Source organism: Chlorocebus sabaeus, chromosome 14, assembly GCF_047675955.1.
Source record: "Chlorocebus sabaeus isolate Y175 chromosome 14, mChlSab1.0.hap1, whole genome shotgun sequence".
Taxonomy (NCBI): Eukaryota; Metazoa; Chordata; class Mammalia; order Primates; family Cercopithecidae; genus Chlorocebus; species Chlorocebus sabaeus.
The window spans coordinates 44975067-44985247 of NC_132917.1; the positions used below are offsets into that span (position 1 = coordinate 44975067).

Here is a 10181-nt window from a genome sequence, read left to right on the forward strand (position 1 = left end):
GGGATGATATATTCAAAGTGCTGAAGGAAAAACATTAGTAGCTAAGAATACTATACTCAGCAAAGTTTTCCTTCAAAAATAAAGAAGAAATAACGTATTTTCCAGACAAGCAAAACTGAGGGAAATCATAGACCAGCCCTACAAGAAATATTCAAGGGAGTCCATCACCTGGAAGCAGAAGAACAATATCTACCATCATGAAAGCACACAGAAGTATAAAACTCACTGGTAGAGCAAACATACAAATGAGGAAGAGAAAGAATTCAAATGTTACCACCACACACAAAAAAACACAAAACCAAATTGATAAACAATGAGAGAAAGGAACAAAGGTTATACAGAACAGCCAGAAAACAACAAAATGACAGAAATAAGTCCTCAAATATCAACAATGACCTTGAATGTAAAAGCATAAGATATTCTACCAAAAAGATACAGACTAGCTGAATGGATTAAAATTTTAAAAGGTATGACCCAACTATATGCTACAAGAAACTCACTTTACCTGTAAAGATACTTATAGTCTGAAAGTGAAAGGATGGAAAGTGATATTTCATGCAAATAGAAACCAAAACCAGGCAGGCATAGCTATACCTACATCAGATAAAAAAGACTTTAAGTCAAAAATAGTAAAAATAAATAAAGAAGGTCATTTATATAATGATAAAGAGATTAATTCAACAAGAGGATTTAATAATTCTAAATATATATACACCCAATACCAGAGCACCCAGATATAGAAAGCAAATCTTATCAGATCTAAAGGGGGAGATAGATTCTAATACAATAATAGTTGGGGACTTCAGTACTCCACTCTCAGCATTAGACAGATGATCTCGACAGAAAATCAACCAAGAAATACTGGATTTAAACTGTACTTTAAACCAAATGGACCTAACAGACATCTACATAACATTTATTCAACAGTTGCAGAATACACATGCTTCTCATCAGCACATGGAACAGTCTCCAGGATAGACCATATGTTGTACCACAAAATAAGTCTCAAAAATTCTCCTAAACATCAAAAGTCATATCTAGTATTTTTTCAGACTACGGTAGAACAAAACTAGAAATCAATAACAAAGGGGAACTTTGGGACCAGTACAAATACATGGAAATTAAACAACATGCTCCTGAACAACCAATGGGTCAAGGAAGATGTTATAAATAAAATTTAAAAATATTTAAATACATGAAGATGGAAGCATAACATACCCAAACCTGTGAGATATAGCAAGCAGTGCTAAGAGGGAACTTTATAGTAATAAATGCCTGCATTAAAAAAAGTAGAAAGATTTCAAATAAATAACCCAATGATGCATGTCAAAGAACTAGAAGAGCAAGAACAAACCAAACCCCAAATTTGCATGAAGAAAGAAATAATAAAGATTAGAGCAGAACTAAACCAAATAGAGACTAAAAAAAAAGGACCAACAAAAGTTGTTTTTTGAAAAGATGAACAAAGTTAATGAACTGTGAACTATACTAACCAAGAAAAAAGAGGGAAGACTCAAAAAAAGTAAAATAAATCAGAAATGAATAAGGTAATATTACAACTGATACTGCAGAAATACAAAAAATCCCTCAAAGACTATTATGAACAACTACAAGATAATAAACTGGAAAATCTAGATAAAATGGAAAAATTCCTGGACACGTGCAACTTACCAAGATGGAATCTGGAAGTAACAGAAAACCTGAACAAACCATAAGGAGTAATGAAAAAGTCTCCCAGCAAAGAAAGGTCCAGGACTGGGTAGAATAAAGCAATGAAGCTTTATTCTACCAAACTTATAAAGAGGAACTAACACCAATTCTCCTCAAACTATTCCAAAAAATTAAAGAGGAATGAATTCTTCCTAACTCATTCTACAAAGCTAGCATTATCCTCATACCAAAACTAGACACAGACACAACAACAAAAGAAAACTACAAGCCAATATCCTGATGAACATAGAGGCACAGATTCTCAACAAAACACTTGCAAACCAAATCCAACAGCACATCAAAAAGATAATACATAATGATTAAGTGGGATTTATCCCAGGGATGCCAGGCTCATTCAACATATACAAATCAATAAATGTGATACATCACATCCACAGAATTAAGGACAAAAACCACCATCTCAGTAGATGCGAAAAATCATTTCATATTTTTCAACATCCTTCATGATGAAAACTGTCAACAAATTAGGCATAGAAGGAACATACCTCAACATAATAAAGACCATGTGTGACATACACATAGCTAACATCATGCTGAATGGGGAAAAGCCGAAAGCCTTTCCTCTAAGAACTAGAACAAGACAACGATGCCTACTTTCACCACTCCTATTCGACATAAGCATACACCAAACATGCTCATGCCTTGATCTCGAACTTCCCAGCCTCCAGAACTGTGAGAAATACATTTCTTCTGTTTATAAACTACCCAGTTTATGGCATTTTGTTATAGCAGCTAAAACAGACTGAAGACAATGCTCTTCAAACAAATCTGGGCACATGCATTTAAAGGTCGTGCTGAGCTTTGCCTGGTGAAGGGAAACAGTAGCCAAGTCTTCATTCTGTCTTCCTAATCAGTTTGGCTTTGGGCAAAACTTGCCAACCCCTTAGGAAAAAATGTGTTGCAACTGTCTATTGGGAGTCCTTGAGCATCTCTCCCAGCCACACTTTGCTTCTCATGAGATAGATCAGAGTTTACTGCTTCCCCTTCACGTCTCTGGGAAGAATCCAGTAAATATGTTTTCCATCGTGTGTGTGTGTGTGTGTGTGTGTGTTAGATCAACATCCTGGGGAAAAGCCTTGACTGACCCATCTTTTAATCAGTATAATTAATATTTTATGCACCTACACTGTATACTAGCCCAATGCTGACGAAACATGCTCTTTGCTTTCAGCATGCTTTCCATCTTCATAGGGAAAGGAGGCTCACTGGTAAGCAGCGAGAATGTTCAACTAAGTCCTGGATCGTACTGTACATAGTCTAACTCTTGTATGAGCAGAGACAAGCCACTGTGGCCTGGAGGAGCTTGTGGAAGCCTTCATGGAAAGGACTGGGAAGGGCTTGAGGGACAGGAACATATTGTGAAACCAGAAAGCATGAACTAAAGCCAGGGAGGAAAAATTGCTGTCTGGACAGATGCACACATGACCAAGCCCGCTGGTGGTCGGTAGCCAGTTCCTCTGGGTTTTGGGGGCCTCTCTAGCCACATGCTCCACTTAGCGGGGCCGGGCCAAAATTTCCACAAACATTTCCATCCTGAATTCAGCCAGGTTGGGATATTTCATTCTACCAAAAACAGGAGCCAGAAACTTTGACCTGAATGCATAAAACTAAGGTGGAAAAACAATGTTTGAAATTTTTCTTCAGAAAAAGAAAGCCCCACCAATAATCTGGAAATTCTTCATAGGGCAGCAATTTAAACCAGCAGCTTAAAACTCCTTGACAGAGGGGAAAACTCTATGAAGCACCTTCCCGAACTTCGATCATGTTCCTCTTGTTCCTGGGAGAAACAGAGCCGGAGACATGGCCTTGCTGCCTTGGGTCTTTAAGAATTTGGGTCTGCCTCCAGTATCTGATGCTATAGCCAAGCCCCGGCCCTTCTCTTGCAATGCATCCACAGTAACACTGATCCCAGTGCATTCCTGCCATTCTTCTGCCTTGCAGCAAGCTTCAGGTCAGAGCAGTTGCAAGATCAGATTTGTTTGTGGAATAAAATGCTTTAACAGTTCAGCAGAGGATGGACGGAAAGATGAAACCAAGATGGCTGAAGCACTTATACCTGATGGAATGCTGTTTGCAAGACCACAGGAGAATGGTTGGGCAGTAGGATAGAGGGAGGCCTAGGGCCCCTTAGGGTCAGCCCTCAACTCTAGGCAGCTGCCCAAAGCCTATAGTTGGTAAGGTCCCCTTGGAAGGGCAACTGAGCAATGAGGAAGTTCCTGAATTTACAGTAACCGCAGTGTCAGAGCCACAGTATAGGCGAGCTGCCTACAGGGTGGCCAAGGATCCCAGACCCCTTCTGCTTGGAGCTCTGCTCCAGAGATCTTTGAGCACCTTGGCTGCCTGGGTGTTCAGATTACCAGAAGGAGAGACAATGGCAGGGACAACATTGCAGTACCCTTCCATAGATTTCCACGGCTTATGGGACGTATTACAAGCCCATAATGACCAGAAAATCAAGGCCTTTAAATGTGGCCCTAATCCATCTGCCCAGCTTAGGTGCACCCTTGCACACTCCCTGTGTTTCAGCGAGGACAACGTTCTCAGTTCCTCCCTGTTCCTCCCTCTGGACATACCCTTTCCTCATTTCTCTCCTTTCTTAATCCCGCTGTCTTTGAGGTCCATGAAGCATTCTGACTTGATGGGTCCACAGTAAGCTCTTCTTTCTTCAGGGCTGAATTACACTAACTGAAAATCACCCTAGAGCTTGCACCAGCAAAGCATGAGCAACTAAAAGCATTGTTTGGCAAGAATTTGTTCTGAGAAATTTTCTTTTAAAGGTACTGAAATAATCATAATGGGAAAGACATGAACTTTCTTGGACTTCTTTACTATAATTTTGTTGTTTATCACTTATTTTTAATAATGGGGAAGGGCGCCCCATAATTTTTTTCAGTGTTTCTAAATCCCCTGGATCTGAACCCAGACTGTCCCTCTCTGACCACTTTGCCAAGTGGCAGCCTGTCTCGCACGTAAGAGCTGTTAATCACACGTGCCTTGCATATGGTTATGTAACTGTTTCTGGTCTCACTTCCCAATTAAATAAGAATCTCCTTCAAGGCCAGCAAGAAGTGTTCTGCATAGTAAAGAGGTGTGCTGCATGGATGGCTGCTAGTACAGTGCCTGGCACAGAGTCAAACCTCAACACGTTAGGTATTTCTGTTATTATTATTTTACTTCTTTGTATCACTGCAGAGATTTTTATTTTCTTCAAAGATTGAATATGGCAACTGACAGGAGCTGTCAGTTGGATACTTGTTACATTTTATTGCAACGATATAGTACTTACTAAATTAAATGGTGGACCAGAGAGCCAGCGTGGCATGATGAAAAGCAGAGTCTCCGGAGATGTGAGAGTTGGGTCCAAATGCTGGCACCACCACTTGAGGCAGATGACCTGGTCGCAGGGGTCTCTGTTTCCTTGTCTGTAATGCCTACTTCATAGTTTTCTTATGAGAATGAAGTGGATTAATACTTCCGTGGTGCTTCAGACTGTGCCTGGAACATAGTAAGCCTGACGTGCATGTCTTAAATAGAGATATTACCAAATAGAGCTGGGGAGAAGTTTACCTAGGGAAAAAGTTTTCCAAGTAGTACCAAGAAGACTGGTGCTATTTTACTGATTTGAGAGACTAAGTCCCCCTTTTTGGTAACACCATTTGCATATAAGCATCTAGCATGCTAATTCCATCAACTCTCACCTCTTTTTCAAAACAGATGCCGCAGGATCTCTGGCAGGATTTGACTAATGACTGACCTTAAAGTACATACCTTTATACCAATATTTTTAATTCAGACCCTCCTCTCCTTTAGGGCTGTGGATGCTGTGATATACCACCCTGACCCCTCTTCAGGACTTTTGGGAGTCCTGCCACCTGTCAGCACTCTCCAGAAACCTACGCTCCGCTGGAGAGAGAGCTTGGGGCAGCCAAATCCAAGACTGGTTGATGTGGAGAATGGAGGCCCATCCGCCTCACCCCAACTTGGGGCAGCTCTGCGGGTCATCCCGGCCCAGAGTTCCCCATGGGGTCAGCTAAGGCCTTTGATGAGACTGACAGACATTCCAGCATCTTCTTTTGCCCAATCCTGTTTTTCTCCCTTCTCTTCCATAGATGTTGATCCTGGGTACACTGTCTAGTAAGTGTCCTGCACGCTCATCTCTATCTCAGAGTCCACTTCCAGGGAGCTCTGCCTGCACCACCAGTTGCAGCAACACCAGCAAATTCACTCATTTTTACTAATTCTGATTTGACTTCTAATTCACAATTACCTGCATGGCATCTGTAACTAAGATGACCCTACAGACTGGTTTGGCTGGGACAGTCCATTTGTGACTTTCATTACCAAGAGATTTAATTATTATTAGTAGCAATGCTTTTTACTTTTAAAATATCCACAGTTTGAACAATGAATTATATAGCCACCCTACCTATATAAACAGTCCTAATGTTCCCAGGCCTCACTGCCAGCATGAAAAATAGTACGTTGACATAGTGTAAATGTCCTGAGCTTAGAGGTCCCACTAAATATAACTTCAGAACCTCAGCCCCCTTGCAGGGCTCTCCACACTGACCCTGCTTCCTCCCCAGAACACCTGAGTGATCATCAGGAGCCCACACATTCTCAACAGATCACACTGCTGCTTGGCCACTGCTCTCCACCCTCTTCTGAGGCTGCTGCTTATACCCCAGTGTTGATGGCCTCCTCTCTGTTCCCCGGAGCAGAGGCTCCCACCAGCACTGTTGCTCTTGGGCATCAGATAGGTTCTGGGAGCTTCACCCTTGTCAGAAGGCCTAGATGGCTCCGGGAGGTCCCATGGATGCTCAGCCCAAACCAGGTTTTGAGTCCTTATTTCGGTTGTAGCTTGATATATCTATGCACCCCACCTCCATACAGTAAATGAAAAAAACATCATTCCTTTGCATAGTAGACATTCTTCTCTCTGGATCCCACAGCAGAGTGGTGGGCTCTATGTGGGTGCAGTTGGTCTCATTTTATCTACAAAGCTCTTTCTCACTCAGGGTCACACATAGGCCATCAAGGTGGCTGGATCGGGTTAGGGTTTAATAGCCTCCAAACTATACCTGGAATCCCTATTCCTACCTAACCCTATGGCTCAAATTCTTTTTTCCAGGAGTTTTCTCACACTCCATGCAAGTGAATTGGCACAGACAGACATGGGGAAATTGGAATCTAATTCCACATAAACCAGTTATGTATACAGGAAGTCCTTATTTTGCATAGTAGTGCAAGACCCTTAAAATGACTGTGTAAGCTGAAACCCCGCAAAGCAATCTTAATAATCAGTGGGAAGAATTACAGTTGTTCTGTGACCTTTAAACATTTTTGTCAAAACATTAAACATTCTCTTACTGTTGGTTATAAATGCATAGGGAAATGAAAAATTAACAAAACTAATATTTATTTATTACATTGTAATTTAAAACATTAGAAACATTGAGAATTAAGGTGTTTTATTTCTTTGTAAAACACATATCAAACATCGTTTGCTCAGTTCTTGCCTTTTTTCCCTTGCTGTATAGCTTATGATACAGCTGGAGCAACTTTTCTATGCCTTGGTGAATTGTCGTACTTTGTTCTAAGTGTAGTCTAGTTCTAAGTCAGCTTGTGATGTTTTATCCTTTGCTCTTGCAATGTCATAAAGTATCTGTAAGAATTCCTTGAAGATGAAGTTTTTTGCCAGTGCCACTTCCATTGGGACATCTTCATTTTCTTGGGATCTGGATGCAAATTTCCCAGCTACATCCTTACCTGTGCTAGCAGCTTCATTAGTAGCTTGACATCAATCAGTTCATGCGAAATTCTGGAATGGGGAAACAAGCCTTTACTGGCAGTAAAAGATTCTTCTTCAGTATCCTTGTAATTACCATTTTCTTTCAATGTGGCAACTAAGATCAATGCCTTGGCCAGGATGCAAGCCAAACTACTTCGGATTTTGAAATATTACAGTCTTCAATCCAAAGTGGAAAACTCTCCAAGTATAAGCAGCTTTCTGTTCGTATTGTAATTTAAACTAAAAGATGAAGCAACATTACCTTGTTTTTAATACACATTGGATTTTTCCAGTGCAGTTTGTTCCATAGCTCCATGCAGGCCATGGTGCATCTGATCTTTGCTCTGCTCTTGCCAATTTCAAATCTTCAGTCTAATCACATACAGTTTACTGCCAGCGTTATCACATTCTGTTTCTTTGTTGCATTTTTATTTTTGTTCGCTTACCCTCTATCAATGATCCAATTTTGTAACATTTTCGTCACATGGATTTATCACTGGAAGACAAGGAAGCAACACAACTTCACATTTTGCTGTCTGGGCATGAACTGAATAACAGATGTGCAATGACTAATCATGGACAGGCTTTGAAAGAAGTGATGTGATTGGTTCATCATGATGTGCATCTGTTATTTATGTCATAATTTATGGACCGGCAAGCAGGCAATGAAGTTTGTACTTTATGCAATTATAGTTAATATACTGTGGTGACTGAAATTTGAACTAGTTGTTGGGAACTGGTATTATTTCACTAAACTGAAACTTGTGTACATCAGTTCCATAAAAAGCAAGGACTGCTTTATTAATGTATACCAACCAAATATTTCTGGGCATATTTACAACACAGCACTTCCTCCTCCTTGTGGTTGGATGGTTCCACGTGACCAGTCTAGCCAATGGATTGTGAGCAGAAGTTACATGTGTCAGTTCCATGCCAAACCATTTGATGGACAATCAATCCCGTCCTAGACCCTGAGGATATCAGAGGAGGTGGCTGCTCTGTTAGCCTAAGTCTCTGAGCAACAAAGGTGAGCAGAGGCCCCCTGCTGAGATATGATGGACATGTAGCATAAGCAAGAAGTAAACCTTTGTTTTAAGCCACTGAGATCTTGGGGTTATTTGTTTCTATAGCATAACAACTCATTATGATTGATATAAAATATAATCAGGAGGTAATCTAGGAAAAGGAGGATAGAAAGCTGGGCAGAATTTAGAACCCAGAAATTGGCAGCTGATAGTCAAAAGGGCTCCAAATTTGTGGGGCTAGGAGTAGAGGAAGAATCAGGGGCATGTACTTAAAAAAAATATTTATATGATAAAAAATTTAGCACAGACACAGAAAAGAAATGTATAACTTAATAAATCATTAAAAAGTGAAGGTTATCCAATGGCTTAATGGGTGAATGGGCTATCATGGGAGTGGGACTGGTGGCTTTATAAGAAGGAGAAGAGAGACCTGAGCTAGCACTTAGCCCCCTTGCCATGCGATGCTCTGTACCACTTCAGGACTCTGCAGAAAGTGCCTACCATCAAGAAGTCTCTTGCCAGACGTGGTGCCTTGACTCTGAACTTCTCAGCCTCTGTAATTGTAAGAAATAAATTCCTTTTCTTTATAAATTACTCAGTTTCAGGTATTCTGTTATAAGCAATAGAAAAAGACTGTTTCCTCACCCTCCCTCTTTGCCCTCTAGAGGTGACCACTTACTTGCCTTGTATGGAAACACCCTCCTTCCTTTCCTCACGCCATTATCAGTCCACATGTGCATTCTTCAACATTGTGGTTTAGTTTTACTTTTAAAATATTTTAAAGTCTCTTTTAATGTACAGACTTCCCCTTTACCACACTCCTTTCCCCTTGTGAATGTATGTGTTATAAGAACTGGATCATTGGTAGAGTTTCCCACAGCGTGGATTTTGCCACTTGCACCCCCATGGTGTTGTTGATGTGTTCCTCTGGCCCCTATATTTCCTGTAAGTTGCTAGTTGGATCTATAGGCTTGATCCAATGTGGGTTTGATTATTTTTGGCAAGACAACATCATAGGTGGTAGTGCCTTTGTTCTCCAGAACGTGTAATCATTTTTAAAATAATTATTATTTTAATAATAACCATAGATGTTTCATTCCAAGATTCAGCCTAGACCCATTCATTTATTTGGGGTTTCAGAATGGCAAAATTCCAATTTGAAATGTCTCCCGTTCTACTCTGGTTACCAGTGATGCAGTTCAAATGGGACCATCAGGGTAAACGCCGATTTTTTGTTTGTTTCTTCAGAATTCAAAGCTTTGTCACATCCAGGTACTAGCTGCTAAGATCTGAATGTTGTCGAACTGTTGTAAAGGCCAACCTGGGCCCCATCGGCCCAGCCTTCTCTCCCCAGGTCCTTTGACCTCCTGAGAGGTCACCCTAGGCCCTGTGAATCTCAGTTTTTCTTCCCATCTCCCCATCCCATCAGAGCCCACCTTCAAGGAAGGAAGGTCCTCATGCTCACTCACCTTGGGAGGTAAATTGTGGGCATTTTCCACTCTAGGGAATGTGGATTTTAAGGCCTCTCTCTCAAATATTGTCTCACTTAGTCCTTGTGGAGTTGAAAACAGGTAGCTTCGAGCCCAAATTCACCTTGCAGTTGTGTTTTGTTTTGGCCATCACAGAGTGTTTTC

At 40.8% G+C, this 10181-nt stretch overlaps 1 protein-coding gene across 1 annotated transcript in view; it reads left to right on the top strand.

The window, feature by feature from the left end:
* The window catches only part of LOC103221007 (uncharacterized), a 51529-nt gene extending 42388 nt beyond the window's left edge, over nucleotides 1–9141 (top strand). The window contains exon 6 of the mRNA XM_073022711.1: nucleotides 5542–9141. The gene's annotated coding sequence lies outside the window, so the exon portion shown is untranslated. The remainder of the gene's footprint in view (nucleotides 1–5541) is intronic.
* The last annotated feature ends 1040 nt before the right edge of the window (nucleotides 9142–10181 follow it).